This window comes from Salmo salar, chromosome 11, assembly GCF_965601325.2.
Source record: "Salmo salar chromosome 11, fSalSal1, whole genome shotgun sequence".
NCBI lineage: Eukaryota > Metazoa > Chordata > Actinopteri > Salmoniformes > Salmonidae > Salmo > Salmo salar.
In genome coordinates this window covers 42328573-42350502 of record NC_138301.1, presented here as the reverse complement: position 1 = coordinate 42350502, position 21930 = coordinate 42328573, and positions in this window count along the sequence as shown.

Sequence of the window (21930 nt, the reverse complement as noted above, 5' to 3'; positions counted from 1 at the left end):
ACAAGATGTAGTTATTGGGTCCTAAAGCCTCTCTCTCTCTCCTGTCCTGGATAGGAAACAACATGTATTTATTGGGTCCTAAAGCCTCTCTCGCGCTCTCTCTCTCTCTCTCCTGGATAGAAAACAACATGTATTTATTGGGTCCTAAAGCCTCTCTCTCTCTCTCCTGGATAGGAAACAACATGTATTTATTGGGTCCTAAAGCCTCTCTCTCTCTCTCCTGGATAGGAAACAACATGTAGTTATTGGGTCCTAAAGCCTCTCTCTCCTGTCCTGGATAGGAAACAACATGTAGTTATTGGGTCCTAAAGCCTCTCTCTCCTGTCCTGGATAGGAAACAACATGTATTTATTGGGTCCTAAAGCCTCTCTCGCTCTATCTCTCTCTCTCCTGGATAGAAAACAACATGTATTTATTGGGTCCTAAAGCCTCTCTCTCTCTCTCCTGGATAGGATCAACATGTAGTTATTGGGTCCTAAAGCCTCTCTCTCTCTCCTGGATAGGAAACAACATATAGTCAGTGGGTCCTAAAGCCTCTCTCTCTCTCTCTCTCTCTCTCCTGGATAGGAAACAACATGTAGTTATTGGGTCCTAAAGCCTCTCTCTCTCTCTCTCTCCTGGATAGGAAACAAGATGTAGTTATTGGGTCCTAAAGCCTCTCTCTCTCTCTCTCTCTCCTGGATAGGAAACAACATGTAGTTATTGGGTCCTAAAGCCTCTCTCTCTCTCTCGCTCTCTCTCTCTCTATCTCTCTCTCCTGGATAGAAAACATCATGTATTTATTGGGTCCTAAAGCCTCTCTCTCTCTCTCCTGGATAGGAAACAACATGTAGTTATTGGGTCCTAAAGCCTCTCTCTCTCTCTCTCCTGGATAGGAAACAAGATGTAGTTATTGGGTCCTAAAGCCTCTCTCTCTCTCTCGCTCTCTCTCTCTCTCTCTCCTGGATAGAAAACAACATGTATTTATTGGGTCCTAAAGCCTCTCTCTCTCTCTCCTGGATAGGAAAAAACATGTAGTTATTGGGTCCTAAAGCCTCTCTCTCTCTCCTGGATATGAAACAACATGTAGTTATTAGGTCCTAAAGCCTCTCTCTCTCGCTCTCTCTCTCTCTCTCTCCTGGATAGAAAACAACATGTATTTATTGGGTCCTAAAGCCTCTCTCTCCTGTGCTGGATAGGAAACAACATGTAGTTATTGGGTCCTAAAGCCCCTCTCTCTCTCTTTCTACTGGATAGGAAATAACATGTAGTTATTGGGTCCTAATGCCTCTCTCTCTCTCCTGGATAGGAAACAACATGTATTTACTGGGTCCTAAAGCCTCTCTCTCTCGCTCTCCTGGATAGGAAACAACATGTAGTTATTGGGTCCTAAAGCCTCTCTCTCTCTCTCTCCTGGATAGGAAACAACATGTAATTATTGGGTCGTAAAGCCTCTCTCTCCTGTCTTGGATAGGAAACAACATGTAGTTATTGGGTCCTAAAGCCTCTCTCTCTCCTGTCCTGGATAGGAAACAACATGTAGTTATTGGGTCCTAAAGCCTCTCTCTCTCTCTCTCCTGGATAGGAAACAACATGTAGTTATTGGGATCCTAAAGCCTCTCTCTCTCTCCTGGATAGGAAACAAGATGTAGTTATTGGTTCCTAAAGCCTCTCTCTCTCTCCTGACCTGGATAGGAAACAACATGTATTTATTGGGTCCTAAAGCCTCTCTCGCGCTCTCTCTCTCTCTCTCCTGGATAGAAAACAACATGTATTTATTGGGTCCTAAAGCCTCTCTCTCTCTCTCCTGGATAGGAAACAACATGTATTTATTGGGTCCTAAAGCCTCTCTCTCTCTCTCCTGGATAGGAAACAACATGTAGTTATTGGGTCCTAAAGCCTCTCTCTCCTGTCCTGGATAGGAAACAACATGTAGTTATTGGGTCCTAAAGCCTCTCTCTCCTGTCCTGGATAGGAAACAACATGTATTTATTGGGTCCTAAAGCCTCTCTCGCTCTATCTCTCTCTCTCCTGGATAGGAAACAAGATGTAGTTATTGGGTCCTAAAGCCTCTCTCTCTCTCTCCTGGATAGGATCAACATGTAGTTATTGGGTCCTAAAGCCTCTCTCTCTCTCCTGGATAGGAAACAACATATAGTCAGTGGGTCCTAAAGCCTCTCTCTCTCTCTCTCTCTCCTGGATAGGAAACAACATGTAGTTATTGGGTCCTAAAGCCTCTCTCTCTCTCTCCTGGATAGGAAACAAGATGTAGTTATTGGGTCCTAAAGCCTCTCTCTCTCTCTCGCTCTCTCTCTCTCTCTCTCTCTCTCCTGGATAGAAAACAACATGTATTTATTGGGTCCTAAAGCCTCTCTCTCTCCTGGATAGGAAACAACATGTAGTTATTGGTTCCTAAAGCCTCTCTCTCTCTCTCTCCTGGATAGGAAACAAGATGTAGTTATTGGGTCCTAAAGCCTCTCTCTCTCTCGCTCTCTCTCTCTCTCTCTCCTGGATAGAAAACAACATGTATTTATTGGGTCCTAAAGCCTCTCTCTCTCTCTCCGGGATAGGAAAAAACATGTAGTTATTGGGTCCTAAAGCCTCTCTCTCTCTCCTGGATAGGAAACAACATGTAGTTATTAGGTCCTAAAGCCTCTCTCTCTCGCTCTCTCTCTCCTGGATAGAAAACAACATGTATTTATTGGGTCCTAAAGCCTCTCTCTCCTGTGCTGGATAGGAAACAACATGTAGTTATTGGGTCCTAAAGCCCCTTTCTCTCTCCTGGATAGGAAACAACATGTAGTTATTGGGTCCTAAAGCCCCTCTCTCTCTCTTTCTACTGGATAGGAAATAACATGTAGTTATTGGGTCCTAATGCCTCTCTCTCTCTCCTGGATAGGAAACAACATGTATTTACTGGGTCCTAAAGCCTCTCTCTCTCGCTCTCCTGGATAGGAAATAACATGTAGTTATTGGGTCCTAATGCCTCTCTCTCTCTCCTGGATAGGAAACAACATGTATTTACTGGGTCCTAAAGCCTCTCTCTCTCGCTCTCCTGGATAGGAAACAACATGTAGTTATTGGGTCCTAAAGCCTCTCTCTCTCTCTCTCCTGGATAGGAAACAACATGTAATTATTGGGTCGTAAAGCCTCTCTCTCCTGTCTTGGATAGGAAACAACATGTAGTTATTGGGTCCTAAAGCCTCTCTCTCTCCTGTCCTGGATAGGAAACAACATGTAGTTATTGGGTCCTAAAGCCTCTCTCTCTCTCTCTCCTGGATAGGAAACAACATGTAGTTATTGGGATCCTAAAGCCTCTCTCTCTCTCCTGGATAGGAAACAAGATGTAGTTATTGGTTCCTAAAGCCTCTCTCTCTCTCCTGACCTGGATAGGAAACAACATGTATTTATTGGGTCCTAAAGCCTCTCTCGCGCTCTCTCTCTCTCTCTCCTGGATAGAAAACAACATGTATTTATTGGGTCCTAAAGCCTCTCTCTCTCTCTCCTGGATAGGAAACAACATGTATTTATTGGGTCCTAAAGCCTCTCTCTCTCTCTCCTGGATAGGAAACAACATGTAGTTATTGGGTCCTAAAGCCTCTCTCTCCTGTCCTGGATAGGAAACAACATGTAGTTATTGGGTCCTAAAGCCTCTCTCTCCTGTCCTGGATAGGAAACAACATGTATTTATTGGGTCCTAAAGCCTCTCTCGCTCTATCTCTCTCTCTCCTGGATAGGAAACAAGATGTAGTTATTGGGTCCTAAAGCCTCTCTCTCTCTCTCCTGGATAGGATCAACATGTAGTTATTGGGTCCTAAAGCCTCTCTCTCTCTCCTGGATAGGAAACAACATATAGTCAGTGGGTCCTAAAGCCTCTCTCTCTCTCTCTCTCTCCTGGATAGGAAACAACATGTAGTTATTGGGTCCTAAAGCCTCTCTCTCTCTCTCCTGGATAGGAAACAAGATGTAGTTATTGGGTCCTAAAGCCTCTCTCTCTCTCTCGCTCTCTCTCTCTCTCTCTCTCTCTCCTGGATAGAAAACAACATGTATTTATTGGGTCCTAAAGCCTCTCTCTCTCCTGGATAGGAAACAACATGTAGTTATTGGTTCCTAAAGCCTCTCTCTCTCTCTCTCCTGGATAGGAAACAAGATGTAGTTATTGGGTCCTAAAGCCTCTCTCTCTCTCGCTCTCTCTCTCTCTCTCTCCTGGATAGAAAACAACATGTATTTATTGGGTCCTAAAGCCTCTCTCTCTCTCTCCGGGATAGGAAAAAACATGTAGTTATTGGGTCCTAAAGCCTCTCTCTCTCTCCTGGATAGGAAACAACATGTAGTTATTAGGTCCTAAAGCCTCTCTCTCTCGCTCTCTCTCTCTCTCTCTCCTGGATAGAAAACAACATGTATTTATTGGGTCCTAAAGCCTCTCTCTCCTGTGCTGGATAGGAAACAACATGTAGTTATTGGGTCCTAAAGCCCCTTTCTCTCTCCTGGATAGGAAACAACATGTAGTTATTGGGTCCTAAAGCCCCTCTCTCTCTCTCTGCTGGATAGGAAACAACATGTAGTTATTGGGTCCTAAAGCCTCTCTCTCCTCTCCTGGATAGGAAACAACATGTAGTTATTGGGTCCTAAAGCCCCTCTCTCTCTCTCTCCTGGATAGGAAACAACATGTAGTTATTGGGTCCTAAACCCTCTTTTTCTCCTTTCCTGGATAGGAAACAACATGTAGTTATTGGGTCCTAAAGCCTCTCTCTCTCGCTCTCCTGGATAGGAAACAACATGTAGTTATTGGGTCCTAAATTCTCTCTCTCTTTCTCCTGTCCTAGATAGGAAACAACATGTAGTTATTGGGTCCTAAAGCCTCTCTCTCTCTCCTGGATAGGAAACAACATATAGTCAGTGGGTCCTAAAGCCTCTCTCTCTCTCTCTCTCTCCTGGATAGGAAACAACATGTAGTTATTGGGTCCTAAAGCCTCTCTCTCTCTCTCCTGGATAGGAAACAAGATGTAGTTATTGGGTCCTAAAGCCTCTCTCTCTCTCTCTCTCGCTCTCTCTCTCTCTCTCCTGGATAGAAAACAACATGTAGTTATTAGGTCCTAAAGCCTCTCTCTCTCTCTCTCCTGGATAGGAAACAAGATGTAGTTATTGGGTCCTAAAGCCTCTCTCTCTCTCGCTCTCTCTCTCTCTCTCTCCTGGATAGAAAACAACATGTATTTATTGGGTCCTAAAGCCTCTCTCTCTCTCTCCGGGATAGGAAAAAACATGTAGTTATTGGGTCCTAAAGCCTCTCTCTCTCTCCTGGATAGGAAACAACATGTAGTTATTAGGTCCTAAAGCCTCTCTCTCTCGCTCTCTCTCTCTCTCTCTCCTGGATAGAAAACAACATGTATTTATTGGGTCCTAAAGCCTCTCTCTCCTGTGCTGGATAGGAAACAACATGTAGTTATTGGGTCCTAAAGCCCCTTTCTCTCTCCTGGATAGGAAACAACATGTAGTTATTGGGTCCTAAAGCCCCTCTCTCTCTCTTTCTACTGGATAGGAAATAACATGTAGTTATTGGGTCCTAATGCCTCTCTCTCTCTCCTGGATAGGAAACAACATGTATTTACTGGGTCCTAAAGCCTCTCTCTCTCGCTCTCCTGGATAGGAAACAACATGTAGTTATTGGGTCCTAAAGCCTCTCTCTCTCTCTCTCCTGGATAGGAAACAACATGTAATTATTGGGTCGTAAAGCCTCTCTCTCCTGTCTTGGATAGGAAACAACATGTAGTTATTGGGTCCTAAAGCCTCTCTCTCTCCTGTCCTGGATAGGAAACAACATGTAGTTATTGGGTCCTAAAGCCTCTCTCTCTCTCTCTCCTGGATAGGAAACAACATGTAGTTATTGGGATCCTAAAGCCTCTCTCTCTCTCCTGGATAGGAAACAAGATGTAGTTATTGGTTCCTAAAGCCTCTCTCTCTCTCCTGACCTGGATAGGAAACAACATGTATTTATTGGGTCATAAAGCCTCTCTCGCGCTCTCTCTCTCTCTCTCCTGGATAGAAAACAACATGTATTTATTGGGTCCTAAAGCCTCTCTCGCTCTCTCCTGGATAGGAAACAACATGTATTTATTGGGTCCTAAAGCCTCTCTCTCTCTCTCCTGGATAGGAAACAACATGTAGTTATTGGGTCCTAAAGCCTCTCTCTCCTGTCCTGGATAGGAAACAACATGTAGTTATTGGGTCCTAAAGCCTCTCTCTCCTGTCCTGGATAGGAAACAACATGTAGTTATTGGGTCCTAAAGCCTCTCTCTCCTGTCCTGGATAGGAAACAACATGTAATTATTGGGTCGTAAAGCCTCTCTCTCTCCTGGATAGGAAACAACATGTAGTTATTGGGATCCTAAAGCCTCTCTCTCTCTCCTGGATAGGAAACAAGATGTAGTTATTGGGTCCTAAAGCCTCTCTCTCTCCTGTCCTGGATAGGAAACAATATGTAGTTATTGGGTCCTAAAGCCTCTCTCTCTCCTGGATAGGAAACAACATGTAGTTATTGGGATCCTAAAGCCTCTCTCTCTCTCCTGGATAGGAAACAAGATGTAGTTATTGGGTCCTAAAGCCTCTCTCTCTCTCCTGTCCTGGATAGGAAACAACATGTATTTATTGGGTCCTAAAGCCTCTCTCGCGCTCTCTCTCTCTCTCTCCTGGATAGAAAACCACATGTATTTATTGGGTCCTAAAGCCTCTCTCTCTCTCTCCTGTATAGGAAACAACATGTATTTATTGGGTCCTAAAGCCTCTCTCTCTCTCTCCTGGATAGGAAACAACATGTAGTTATTGGGTCCTAAAGCCTCTCTCTCCTGTCCTGGATAGGAAACAACATGTAGTTATTGGGTCCTAAAGCCTCTCTCTCCTGTCCTGGATAGGAAACAACATGTATTTATTGGGTCCTAAAGCCTCTCTCGCTCTATCTCTCTCTCTCCTGGATAGGAAACAAGATGTAGTTATTGGGTCCTAAAGCCTCTCTCTCTCTCTCCTGGATAGGATCAACATGTAGTTATTGGGTCCTAAAGCCTCTCTCTCTCTCCTGGATAGGAAACAACATATAGTCAGTGGGTCCTAAAGCCTCTCTCTCTCTCTCTCTCTCCTGGATAGGAAACAACATGTAGTTATTGGGTCCTAAAGCCTCTCTCTCTCTCTCCTGGATAGGAAACAAGATGTAGTTATTGGGTCCTAAAGCCTCTCTCTCTCTCTCGCTCTCTCTCGCTCTCTCTCTCTCTCCTGGATAGAAAACAACATGTATTTATTGGGTCCTAAAGCCTCTCTCTCTCCTGGATAGGAAACAACATGTAGTTATTGGTTCCTAAAGCCTCTCTCTCTCTCTCTCCTGGATAGGAAACAAGATGTAGTTATTGGGTCCTAAAGCCTCTCTCTCTCTCGCTCTCTCTCTCTCTCTCTCCTGGATAGAAAACAACATGTATTTATTGGGTCCTAAAGCCTCTCTCTCTCTCTCCTGGATAGGAAAAAACATGTAGTTATTGGGTCCTAAAGCCTCTCTCTCTCTCCTGGATAGGAAACAACATGTAGTTATTAGGTCCTAAAGCCTCTCTCTCTCGCTCTCTCTCTCTCTCTCTCCTGGATAGAAAACAACATGTATTTATTGGGTCCTAAAGCCTCTCTCTCCTGTGCTGGATAGGAAACAACATGTAGTTATTGGGTCCTAAAGCCCCTTTCTCTCTCCTGGATAGGAAACAACATGTAGTTATTGGGTCCTAAAGCCCCTCTCTCTCTCTTTCTACTGGATAGGAAATAACATGTAGTTATTGGGTCCTAATGCCTCTCTCTCTCTCCTGGATAGGAAACAACATGTATTTACTGGGTCCTAAAGCCTCTCTCTCTCGCTCTCCTGGATAGGAAACAACATGTAGTTATTGGGTCCTAAAGCCTCTCTCTCTCTCTCTCCTGGATAGGAAACAACATGTAATTATTGGGTCGTAAAGCCTCTCTCTCCTGTCTTGGATAGGAAACAACATGTAGTTATTGGGTCCTAAAGCCTCTCTCTCTCCTGTCCTGGATAGGAAACAACATGTAGTTATTGGGTCCTAAAGCCTCTCTCTCTCTCTCTCCTGGATAGGAAACAACATGTAGTTATTGGGATCCTAAAGCCTCTCTCTCTCTCCTGGATAGGAAACAAGATGTAGTTATTGGTTCCTAAAGCCTCTCTCTCTCTCCTGACCTGGATAGGAAACAACATGTATTTATTGGGTCATAAAGCCTCTCTCGCGCTCTCTCTCTCTCTCTCCTGGATAGAAAACAACATGTATTTATTGGGTCCTAAAGCCTCTCTCGCTCTCTCCTGGATAGGAAACAACATGTATTTATTGGGTCCTAAAGCCTCTCTCTCTCTCTCCTGGATAGGAAACAACATGTAGTTATTGGGTCCTAAAGCCTCTCTCTCCTGTCCTGGATAGGAAACAACATGTAGTTATTGGGTCCTAAAGCCTCTCTCTCCTGTCCTGGATAGGAAACAACATGTAGTTATTGGGTCCTAAAGCCTCTCTCTCCTGTCCTGGATAGGAAACAACATGTAATTATTGGGTCGTAAAGCCTCTCTCTCTCCTGGATAGGAAACAACATGTAGTTATTGGGATCCTAAAGCCTCTCTCTCTCTCCTGGATAGGAAACAAGATGTAGTTATTGGGTCCTAAAGCCTCTCTCTCTCCTGTCCTGGATAGGAAACAATATGTAGTTATTGGGTCCTAAAGCCTCTCTCTCTCCTGGATAGGAAACAACATGTAGTTATTGGGATCCTAAAGCCTCTCTCTCTCTCCTGGATAGGAAACAAGATGTAGTTATTGGGTCCTAAAGCCTCTCTCTCTCTCCTGTCCTGGATAGGAAACAACATGTATTTATTGGGTCCTAAAGCCTCTCTCGCGCTCTCTCTCTCTCTCTCCTGGATAGAAAACCACATGTATTTATTGGGTCCTAAAGCCTCTCTCTCTCTCTCCTGTATAGGAAACAACATGTATTTATTGGGTCCTAAAGCCTCTCTCTCTCTCTCCTGGATAGGAAACAACATGTAGTTATTGGGTCCTAAAGCCTCTCTCTCCTGTCCTGGATAGGAAACAACATGTAGTTATTGGGTCCTAAAGCCTCTCTCTCCTGTCCTGGATAGGAAACAACATGTAGTTATTGGGTCCTAAAGCCTCTCTCTCTCTCTCCTGGATAGAAAACAACATGTATTTATTGGGTCCTAAAGCCTCTCTCTCTCTCTCCTGGATAGGATCAACATGTAGTTATTGGGTCCTAAAGCCTCTCTCTCTCTCCTGGATAGGAAACAACATATAGTCAGTGGGTCCTAAAGCCTCTCTCTCTCTCTCTCTCTCCTGGATAGGAAACAACATGTAGTTATTGGGTCCTAAAGCCTCTCTCTCTCTCTCCTGGATAGGAAACAAGATGTAGTTATTGGGTCCTAAAGCCTCTCTCTCTCTCTCGCTCTCTCTCTCTCTCTCTCTCTCTCTCCTGGATAGAAAACAACATGTATTTATTGGGTCCTAAAGCCTCTCTCTCTCCTGGATAGGAAACAACATGTAGTTATTGGTTCCTAAAGCCTCTCTCTCTCTCTCTCCTGGATAGGAAACAAGATGTAGTTATTGGGACCTAAAGCCTCTCTCTCTCTCGCTCTCTCTCTCTCTCTCTCCTGGATAGAAAACAACATGTATTTATTGGGTCCTAAAGCCTCTCTCTCTCTCTCCTGGATAGGAAACAACATGTAGTTATTGGGTCCTAAAGCCTCTCTCTCTCTCCTGGATAGGAAACAACATGTAGTTATTAGGTCCTAAAGCCCTCTCTCTCGCTCTCTCTCTCTCTCTCTCCTGGATAGGAAACAACATGTATTTATTGGGTCCTAAAGCCTCTCTCTCCTGTCCTGGATAGGAAACAACATGTAGTTATTGGGTCCTAAAGCCCCTTTCTCTCTCCTGGATAGGAAACAACATGTAGTTATTGGGTCCTAAAGCCTCTCTCTCCTCTCCTGGATAGGAAACAACATGTAGTTATTGGGTCCTAAAGCCTCTCTCTCCTGTCTTGGATAGGAAACAACATGTAGTTATTGGGTCCTAAAGCCTCTCTCTCTCCTGTCCTGGATAGGAAACAACATGTAGTTATTGGGTCCTAAAGCCTCTCTCTCTCTCTCTCCTGGATAGGAAACAACATGTAGTTATTGGGATCCTAAAGCCTCTCTCTCTCTCCTGGATAGGAAACAAGATGTAGTTATTGGGTCCTAAAGCCTCTCTCTCTCTCTCCTGGATAGGATCAACATGTAGTTATTGGGTCCTAAAGCCTCTCTCTCTCTCCTGGATAGGAAACAACATATAGTCAGTGGGTCCTAAAGCCTCTCTCTCTCTCTCTCTCTCCTGGATAGGAAACAACATGTAGTTATTGGGTCCTAAAGCCTCTCTCGCGCTCTCTCTCTCTCTCTCCTGGATAGGAAACAACATGTAGTTATTGGGTCCTAAAGCCTCTCTCTCTCTCTCCTCGATAGGAAACAACATGTATTTATTGGGTCCTAAAGCCTCTCTCTCTCTCCTGTCCTGGATAGGAAACAACATGTAGTTATTGGGTCCTAAAGCCCTCTCTCTCCTGTCCTGGATAGGAAACAACATGTAGTTATTGGGTCCTAAAGCCTCTCTCTCCTGTCCTGGATAGGAAACAACATGTATTTATTGGGTCCTAAAGCCTCTCTCGCTCTATCTCTCTCTCTCCTGGATAGAAAACAACATGTATTTATTGGGTCCTAAAGCCTCTCTCTCTCTCTCCTGGATAGGATCAACATGTAGTTATTGGGTCCTAAAGCCCCTCTCTCTCTCCTCTCCTGGATAGGAAACAAGATGTAGTTATTGGGTCCTAAAGCCTCTCTCTCTCTCTCGCTCTCTCTCCTCTCTCCTCCCCCGGATAGGAAACAACATGTACTTATTGGGTCCTAAAGCCTCTCTCTCTCTCTCCTGGATAGGAAACAACATGTAGTTATTGGGTCCTAAAGCCTCTCTCTCTCTCTCGCTCTCTCTCTCTCTCTCCTGGATAGAAAACAACATGTATTTATTGGGTCCTAAAGCCTCTCTCTCTCTCTCCTGGATAGGAAACAACATGTAGTTATTGGGTCCTAAAGCCTCTCTCTCTCTCCTGGATAGGAAACAACATGTAGTTATTAGGTCCTAAAGCCTCTCTCTCTCGCTCTCTCCTCTCTCCTCCCGGATAGGAAACAACATGTATTTATTGGGTCCTAAAGCCTCTCTCTCCTGTCCTGGATAGGAAACAACATGTAGTTATTGGGTCCTAAAGCCCCTTTCTCTCTCCTGGATAGGAAGCAACATGTAGTTATTGGGTCCTAAAGCCCCTCTCTCTCTCTTTCTACTGGATAGGAAACAACATGTAGTTATTGGGTCCTAATGCCTCTCTCTCTCTCTCCTGGATAGGAAACAAGATGTAGTTATTGGTTCCTAAAGCCTCTCTCTCTCTCCTGACCTGGATAGGAAACAACATGTATTTATTGGGTCCTTAACCCTCTCTCGCGCTCTCTCTCTCTCTCTCCTGGATAGGAAACAACATGTATTTATTGGGTCCTAAAGCCTCTCTCGCTCTCTCCTGGATAGGAAACAACATGTAGTTATTGGGTCCTAAAGCCTCTCTCTCTCTCTCTCTCTCCTGGATAGGAAACAACATGTAGTTATTGGGTCCTAAAGCCTCTCTCTCCTGTCCTGGATAGGAAACAACATGTAGTTATTGGGTCCTAAAGCCTCTCTCTCCTGTCCTGGATAGGAAACAACATGTAGTTATTGGGTCCTAAAGCCTCTCTCGCTCTCTCTGTCTCTCTCCTGGATAGGAAACAACATGTATTTATTGGGTCCTAAAGCCTCTCTCTCTCTCTCTCTCCTGGATAGGAAACAACATGTAGTTATTGGGTCCTAAAGCCTCTCTCTCTCTCCTGGATAGGAAACAACATATAGTCATTGGGTCCTAAAGCCTCTCTCTCTCTCTCTCTCTCCTGGATAGGAAACAACATGTAGTTATTGGGTCCTAAAGCCTCTCTCTCTCTCTCCTGGATAGGAAACAAGATGTAGTTATTGGGTCCTAAAGCCTCTCTCTCTCTCTCTGCTCTCTCTCTCTCTCTCTCTCCTGGATAGAAAACAACATGTATTTATTGGGTCCTAAAGCCTCTCTCTCCTCTCCTGGATAGGAAACAACATGTAGTTATTGGGTCCTAAAGCCTCTCTCTCTCTCCTGGATAGGAAACAACATGTAGTTATTGGGTCCTAAAGCCTCTCCCTCTCTCTCTCTCTCCTGGATAGGAAACAACATGTAGTTATTGGGTCCTAAAGCCTCTCTCTCTCTCTCTCCTGGATAGGATAAACATGTAGTTATTGGGTCCTAAAGCCTCTCTCTCTCTCCTGGATAGGAAACAACATATAGTCATTGGGTCCTAAAGCCTCTCTCTCTCTCTCTCTCTCCTGGATAGGAAACAACATGTAGTTATTGGGTCCTAAAGCCTCTCTCTCTCTCTCCTGGATAGGAAACAAGATGTAGTTATTGGGTCCTAAAGCCTCTCTCTCTCTCTCTCGCTCCTCTCTCTCTCTCTCTCCTGGATAGAAAACAACATGTATTTATTGGGTCCTAAAGCCTCTCTCTCTCTCTCCTGGATAGGAAACAACATGTAGTTATTGGGTCCTAAAGCCTCTCTCTCTCTCCTGGATAGGAAACAACATGTAGTTATTAGGTCCTAAAGCCTCTCTCTCTCTCTCTCCTGGATAGGAAACAAGATGTAGTTATTGGGTCCTAAAGCCTCTCTCTCTCTCTCGCTCTCTCTCTCTCTCTCTCCTGGATAGAAAACAACATGTATTTATTGGGTCCTAAAGCCTCTCTCTCCTGTGCTGGATAGGAAACAACATGTAGTTATTGGGTCCTAAAGCCCCTCTCTCTCTCCTGGATAGGAAACAACATGTAGTTATTGGGTCCTAAAGCCCCTCTCTCTCTCTCTCCTGGATAGGAAACAACATGTAGTTATTGGGTCCTAAAGCCTCTCTCTCTCTCCTGGATAGGAAACAACATGTATTTACTGGGTCCTAAAGCCTCTCTCTCTCGCTCTCCTGGATAGGAAACAACATGTAGTTATTGGGTCCTAAAGCCTCTCTCTCTCCTGTCCTGGATAGGAAACAACATGTAGTTATTGGGTCCTAAAGCCTCTCTCTCTCCTGTCCTGGATAGGAAACAACATGTAGTTATTGGGATCCTAAAGCCTCTCTCTCTCTCCTGGATAGGAAACAACATGTAGTTATTGGGTCCTAAAGCCTCTCTCTCTCTCCTGTCCTGGATAGGAAACAACATGTATTTATTGGGTCCTAAAGCCTCTCTCGCGCTCTCTCTCTCTCTCTCCTGGATAGAAAACAACATGTATTTATTGGGTCCTAAAGCCTCTCTCTCTCTCTCCTGGATAGGAAACAACATGTATTTATTGGGTCCTAAAGCCTCTCTCTCCTGTCCTGGATAGGAAACAACATGTAGTTATTGGGTCCTAAAGCCTCTCTCTCTCTCCTGGATAGGAAACAACATGTAGTTATTGGGTCCTAAAGCCTCTCTCTCTCTCCTGGATAGGAAACAACATGTAGTTATTGGGTCCTAAAGCCTCTCTCTCCTGTCCTGGATAGGAAACAACATGTATTTATTTGGTCCTAATGCCTCTCTCGCTCTATCTCTCTCTCTCCTGGATAGAAAACAACATGTATTTATTGGGTCCTAAAGCCTCTCTCTCTCTCTCCTGGATAGGAATCAACATGTAGTTATTGGGTCCTAAAGCCTCTCTCTCTCTCCTGGATAGGAAACAACATGTAGTCAGTGGGTCCTAAAGCCTCTCTCTCTCTCTCTCTCTCCTGGATAGGAAACAACATGTAGTTATTGGGTCCTAAAGCCTCTCTCTCTCTCTCCTGGATAGGAAACAAGATGTAGTTATTGGGTCCTAAAGCCTCTCTCTCTCTCTCGCTCTCGCTCTCTCTCTCTCTCTCTCTCCTGGATAGAAAACAACATGTATTTATTGGGTCCTAAAGCCTCTCTCTCTCTCTCCTGGATAGGAAAAAACATGTAGTTATTGGGTCCTAAAGCCTCTCTCTCTCTCCTGGATAGGAAACAACATGTAGTTATTGGGTCCTGAAAGCCTCTCTCTCTCGCTCTCTCTCTCTCTCTCTCCTGGATAGAAAACAACATGTATTTATTGGGTCCTAAAGCCTCTCTCTCCTGTGCTGGATAGGAAACAACATGTAGTTATTGGGTCCTAAAGCCCCTTTCTCTCTCCTGGATAGGAAGCAACATGTAGTTATTGGGTCCTAAAGCCCCTCTCTCTCTCTTTCTACTGGATAGGAAACAACATGTAGTTATTGGGTCCTAATGCCTCTCTCTCTCTCCTGGATAGGAAACAACATGTATTTACTGGGTCCTAAAGCCTCTCTCTCTCGCTCTCCTGGATAGGAAACAACATGTAGTTATTGGGTCCTAAAGCCTCTCTCTCTCTCTCTCCTGGATAGGAAACAACATGTAGTTATTGGGTCCTAAAGCCTCTCTCTCTCTGTCTTGGATAGGAAACAACATGTAGTTATTGGGTCCTAAAGCCTCTCTCTCTCCTGTCCTGGATAGGAAACAACATGTAGTTATTGGGTCCTAAAGCCTCTCTCTCTCTCTCTCCTGGATAGGAAACAACATGTAGTTATTGGGATCCTAAAGCCTCTCTCTCTCTCCTGGATAGGAAACAAGATGTAGTTATTGGGTCCTAAAGCCTCTCTCTCTCTCCTGTCCTGGATAGGAAACAACATGTATTTATTGGGTCCTAAAGCCTCTCTCGCGCTCTCTCTCTCTCTCTCCTGGATAGAAAACAACATGTATTTATTGGGTCCTAAAGCCTCTCTCGCTCTCTCCTGGATAGGAAACAACATGTATTTATTGGGTCCTAAAGCCTCTCTCTCTCTCTCCTGGATAGGAAACAACATGTAGTTATTGGGTCCTAAAGCCCCTCTCTCTCTCCTGTCCTGGATAGGAAACAACATGTAGTTATTGGGTCCTAAAGCCTCTCTCTCTCTCTCCTGGATAGGAAACAACATGTAGTTATTGGGTCCTAAAGCCCTCTCGCTCTATCTCTCTCTCTCCTGGATAGGAAACAACATGTAGTTATTGGGTCCTAAAGCCTCTCTCTCTCCTCTCCTGGATAGGAAACAACATGTAGTTATTGGGTCCTAAAGCCTCTCTCTCTCTCCTGGATAGGAAACAACATGTAGTTATTGGGTCCTAAAGCCCCTCTCTCTCTCTCTCTCCTGGATAGGAAACAACATGTAGTTATTGGGTCCTAAAGCCTCTCTCTCTCTCTCCTGGATAGGAAACAAGATGTAGTTATTGGGTCCTAAAGCCTCCTCTCTCTCTCCGCTCTCCTGGATAGGAAACAACATGTAGTTATTGGGTCCTAAAGCCTCTCTCTCTCTCTCTCCTGGATAGGAAACAACATGTAGTTATTGGGTCCTAAAGCCTCTCTCTCTCTCTCTCTGCTCTCTCTCCTCCCCGGATAGGAAACAACATGTATTTATTGGGTCCTAAAGCCTCTCTCTCTCTCTCCTGGATAGGAAACAACATGTAGTTATTGGGTCCTAAAGCCTCTCTCCTCTCTCCTGGATAGGAAACAACATGTAGTTATTGGGTCCTAAAGCCTCTCTCTCTCTCTCTCTCTCTCCTGGATAGGAAACAACATGTAGTTATTGGGTCCTAAAGCCTCTCTCTCTCTCTCTCTGGATAGGAAACAACATGTAGTTATTGGGTCCTAAAGCCTCTCTCTCTCTCCTGGATAGGAAACAACATGTAGTTATTGGGTCCTAAAGCCCTCTCTCTCTCTCCTGGATAGGAAACAACATGTAGTTATTGGGTCCTAAAGCCTCTCTCTCTCTCCTGGATAGGAAACAACATGTAGTTATTGGGTCCTAAAGCCTCTCTCTCTCTCCTCTCCTGGATAGGAAACAACATGTAGTTATTGGGTCCTAAAGCCTCTCTCTCTCCTGTCCTGGATAGGAAACAACATGTAGTTATTGGGTCCTAAAGCCCATCTCTCTCTCCTGTCTTGGATAGGAAACAACATGTAGTTATTGGGTCCTAAAGCCCCTCTCTCTCTCCTGTCCTGGATAGGAAACAACATGTAGTTATTGGGTCCTAAAGCCCCTCTCTCTCTCCTGTCCTGGATAGGAAACAACATGTAGTTATTGGGTCCTAAAGCCTCTTCTCTCCTGTCCTGGATAGGAAACAATATGTAGTTATTGGGTGCTAAAGCCCTCTCTCTCTCCTGTCCTGGATAGGAAACAACATGTAGTTATTGGGTGCTAAAGCCCCTCTCTCTCTCCTGTCTTGGATAGGAAACAACATGTAGTTATTGGGTCCTAAAGCCCCTCTCTCTCTCCTGTCCTGGATAGGAAACAACATGTAGTTATTGGGTCCTAAAGCCTCTCTCTCTCCTCCTGGATAGGAAACAACATGTAGTTATTGGGTCCTAAAGCCTCTCTCTCTCCTCTCCTGGATAGGAAACAACATGTAGTTATTGGGTCCTAAAGCCTCTCTCTGCTCCTGTCCTGGATAGGAAACAACATGTAGTTATTGGGTCCTAAAGCCTCTCTCTCTCCTCTCCTGGATAGGAAACAACATGTAGTTATTGGGTCCTAAAGCCCCTCTCTCTCCTGTCCTGGATAGGAAACAACATGTAGTTATTGGGTCCTAAAGCCTCTCTCTCTCTCTCTCCTGTCCTGGATAGGAAACAACATGTATTTATTGGGTCCTAAAGCCTCTCTCTCTCTCTCTCTCTCCTGGATAGGAAACAACATGTAGTTATTGGGTCCTAAAGCCTCTCTCTCCTGTCCTGGATAGGAAACAACATGTAGTTATTGCATCCTAAAGCCCCTCTCGCTCTCTCCTGTCCTGGATAGGAAACAACATGTAGTTATTGGGTCCTAAAGCCTTTCTCTCCTGTCCTGGATAGGAAACAACATGTAGTTATTGGGTCCTAAAGCCTCTCTCTCTCCTCTCCTGGATAGGAAACAACATGTAGTTATTGGGTCCTAAAGCCCCTCTCTCTCTCCTGTCCTGGATAGGAAACAACATGTATTTATTGGGTCCTAAAGCCTCTCTCTCTCTCTCTCTCTCTCTCTCTCCTGGATAGGAAACAACATGTACTTATTGGTTCCTAAAGCCTCTCTCTCCTGTCCTGGATAGGAAACAACATGTATTTATTGGGTCCTAAAGCCTCTCTAGCTCTCTCTCTCTCTCTCCTGGATAGAAAACAACATGTATTTATTGGGTCCTAAAGCCTCTCTCTCTCTCTCTTGGATAGGAAACAACATGTAGTTATTGGGTCCCAAAGCCTCTCTCTCTCTCTCTCTCTCTCCTGGATAGGAAACAACATGTAGTTATTGGGTCCTAAAGCCTCTCTCTCTCTCTCCTGGATAGGAAACAAGATGTAGTTATTGGGTCCTAAAGCCTCTCTCTCTCTCTCGCTCTCTCTCTCTCTCTCTCCTGGATAGAAAACAACATGTATTTATTGGGTCCTAAAGCCTCTCTCTCTCTCTCCTGGATAGGAAACAACATGTAGTTATTGGGTCCTAAAGCCTCTCTCTCTCTCCTGGATAGGAAACAACATGTAGTTATTGGGTCCCAAAGCCTCTCTCTCTCTCTCTCTCTCTCCTGTATAGGAAACAACATGTAGTTATTGGGTCCTAAAGCCTCTCTCTCTCTCCTGGATAGGAAACAACATGTAGTTATTAGGTCCTAAAGCCTCTCTCTCTCTCTCCTGGATAGGAAACAACATGTAGTTATTGGGTCCTAAAGCCTCTCTCTCTCTCCTGTCCTGGATAGGAAACAACATGTATTTATTGGGTCCTAAAGCCTCTCTCGCGCTCTCTCTCTCTCTCTCTCCTGGATAGGAAACAACATGTAGTTATTGGGTCCTAAAGCCTCTCTCTCTCCTGGATAGGAAACAACATGTAGTTATTAGGTCCTAAAGCCTCTCTCTCTCTCTCTCCTTGATAGGAAACAACATTTAGTTATTGGGTCCTAAAGCCTCTCTCTCTCTCTCCTGGATAGGAAACAACATGTAGTTATTGGGTCCTAAAGCCTCTCTCTCTCTCCTGGATAGGAAACAAGATGTAGTTATTGGGTCCTAAAGCCTCTCTCTCTCTCCTGTCCTGGATAGGAAACAACATGTATTTATTGGGTCCTAAAGCCTCTCTCTCTCTCTCTCTCTCCTGGATAGGAAACAACATGTAGTTATTGGGTCCTAAAGCCTCTCTCTCCTGTCCTGGATAGGAAACAACATGTAGTTATTGGGTCCTAAAGCCTCTCTCTCCTGTCCTGGATAGGAAACAACATGTAGTTATTGGGTCCTAAAGCCTTTCTCTCCTGTCCTGGATAGGAAACAACATGTAGTTATTGGGTCCTAAAGCCTCTCTCTCTCCTCTCCTGGATAGGAAACAACATGTAGTTATTGGGTCCTAAAGCCCCTCTCTCTCTCCTGTCCTGGATAGGAAACAACTTGTAGTTATTGAGTCCTAAAGCCTCTTTTTCTCCTTTCCTGGATAGGAAACAACATGTATTTATTGGGTCCTAAAGCCTCTCTCTCTCTCTCTCTCCTGGTTAGGAAACAACATGTAGTTATTGGGTCCTAAAGCCTCTCTCTCTTGTCCTGGATGGGAAACAACATGTAGTTATTGGGTCCTAAAGCCCCTCTCGCTCTCTCCTGTCCTGAATAGGAAACAACATGTAGTTATTGGGTCTTAAAGCCTCTCTCTCCTGTCCTGGATAGGAAACAACATGTAGTTATTGGGTCCTAAAGCCCCTCTCGCTCTCTCCTGTCCTGAATAGGAAACAACATGTAGTTATTGGGTCCTAAAGCCTCTCTCTCCTGTCCTGGATAGGAAACAACATGTAGTTATTGGGTCCTAAAGCCTCTCTCTCTCTCTCCTGGATAGGAAACAACATGTATTTATTGGGTCCTAAAGCCTCTCTCTCTCTCCTGCCCTGGATAGGAAACAACATGTAGTTATTGGGTCCTAAAGCCCCTCTTTCTCTCTCCTGTCCTGAATAGGAAACCAGCTAAACTGCTGATCAATCTGCCATCTCACTGATCTCTCTCTTTCACTTCCTCTTGTCTTTCTCTCCCTCTTCCTCTCTTTCTCTCCTTCCTCGCTCTAGAGTGTCAATGGTTCCCCTCTTTCTCTGCTTCCACCACAAGTGGCCACAGTACTAATTTGCACTTGAGCGGGGGTTCTGGCTGTCAGGTCGTGATACTGGTGTGTGTGTGTACGGGGGTTCTGGCTGTCAGGTCGTGATACTGGTGTGTGTGTGTGTGTGTACGGGGGTTCTGGCTGTCAGGTCGTGAGACTGGTGTGTGTGTGTACGGGGGTTCTGGCTGTCAGGTTGTGATACTGGTGTGTGTGTGTGTACGGGGGTTCTGGCTGTCAGGTTGTGATACTGGTGTGTGTGTACGGGGGTTCTGGCTGTCAGGTCGTGATACTGGTGTGTGTGTACGGGGGTTCTGGCTGTCAGGTTGTGATACTGGTGTGTGTGTGTGTGTGTGTGTGTGTGTGTGTGTGTGTACGGGGGTTCTGGCTGTCAGGTCGTGATACTGGTGTGTGTGTACGGGGGTTCTGGCTGTCAGGTTGTGATACTGGTGTGTGTGTGTGTACGGGGGTTCTGGCTGTCAGGTTGTGAGACTGGTGTGTGTGTTCGGGGGTTCTGGCTGTCAGGTTGTGATACTGGTGTGTGTGTGTACGGGGGTTCTGGCTGTCAGGTTGTGATACTGGTGTGTGTGTGTGTACGGGGGTTCTGGCTGTCAGGTTGTGATACTGGTGTGTGTGTGTGTACGGGGGTTCTGGCTGTCAGGTTGTGATACTGGTGTGTGTGTACGGGGGTTCTGGCTGTCAGGTTGTGATACTGGTGTGTGTGTGTGTACGGGGGTTCTGGCTGTCAGGTTGTGATACTGGTGTGTGTGTGTGTGTACGGGGGTTCTGGCTGTCAGGTTGTGATACTGGTGTGTGTGTGTGTACGGGGGTTCTGGCTGTCAGGTTGTGATACTGGTGTGTGTGTGTGTGTACGGGGATTCTGGCTGTCAGGTTGTGATACTGGTGTGTGTGTACGGGGGTTCTGGCTGTCAGGTCGTGATACTGGTGTGTGTGATGGTGACTATAGCGGGACAAAGAGCGATTCTATTCCAAGCCAACTGTGTGTGTGTGTGTGTGTGTGTGTGTGTGTGTGTGTGTGTGTGTGTGTGTGTGTGTGTGTGTGTGTGTGTGTGTGTGTGTGTGTGTGTGTTTGTGTAAATATGGACCCAGGCATTAACGGTATATGGTGTGTGTACTGTGTGCCTACATGTCCTCCTCCATCATAGGTAGGACAGTGACCGGGTCATAGGTGGGACAGTGACCGGGTCATAGGTGGGACAGTAACCGGGACATAGGTGGGACAGTGACCGGGTCATAGGTAGGACAGTGACCGGGTCATAGGAGGGACAGTGACCGGGTCATAGGTGGGACAGTGACCGGGTCATAGGAGGGACAGTGACCGGGTCATAGGTGGGACAGTGACCGGGTCATAGGAGGGACAGTGACCGGGTCATAGGTGGGACAGTGACCGGGTCATAGGAGGGACAGTGACCGGGTCATAGGTGGGACAGTGACCGGGTCATAGGAGGGACAGTGACCGGGTCATAGGTGGGACAGTGACCGGGTCATAGGAGGGACAGTGACCGGGTCATAGGTGGGACAGTGACCGGGTCATAGGTGGGACAGTGACCGGGTCATAGGTGGGACAGTGACCGGGTCATAGGAGGGACAGTGACCGGGTCATAGGAGGGACAGTGACCGGGTCATAGTTAGGACAGTGACCGGGTCATAGGTGGGACAGTGACCGGGTCATAGGTGGGACAGTGACCGGGTCATAGGTGGGACAGTGACCGGGTCATAGGAGGGACAGTGACCGGGTCATAGGTGGGACAGTGACCGGGTCATAGGTGGGACAGTGACCGGGTCATAGGAGGGACAGTGACCGGGTCATAGGAGGGACAGTGACCGGGTCATAGGTGGGACAGTGACCGGGTCATAGGTGGGACAGTGACCGGGTCATAGGAGGGACAGTGACCGGGTCATAGGTGACCGGGTCATAGGTGGGACCGGGTCATAGTAGGCACAACAGGACCTTTACTTTGCGTCATTGGTGACACTCTAAAACTCGTGCTGCTGCTCTTTGTCTCCACTGAATGCAGCATTAAGTGAGCAGTATGTGTGGAGATAAGAGTTCCAGGCTGCATTGAGCTCTGATGACTCACTGGGGAGCCGTAGAAGGAAACTGAAGCAAATGAGCCAGTCTCACCTCTTTAGGAATGATTGGGCTTTTCCCATTGCTTCATGTGTTGCCGCTACACCTCTGTCTGAGCTGCAGTTGGAGCGTGTTCGCAGTGGTCCTAGAAAATCCCATTGTATTGCACTTAATGCTATTTCTTAACTTGAGTTTTGTACTGGAACTCGCAGTTACTTAAAATCCTTGATATGCTGAAAATTTGAGGAATTAGTAATTTTGGGGGTAAAGTGACACTCTTGTCTTCAGCAACTGGTTCCCATTGTTAGAATATCCCTGGGAGAGCTGCAAACTCACTGCAGAACGTCTGATTCCCATTTCACCTTCAAACAGGAAATGATACTTGTCATTTTCTGAGGTGACCATTAACATTGGGTTGGTTTTTCTTCATACTGTCTGATCCCAGGTGAATAGACAGACCTTTCAACTGAAACTCAGTTTATTTGTAGCGTTTTAAAAAGCCTAAATGCTAAATGCTTTCATCTTCCTTGGGTTCTGTAGATGAGACTGACGTCAGACGTTGCTGTTTGAAGAGCCTCTCGGTGCTTATGTGTT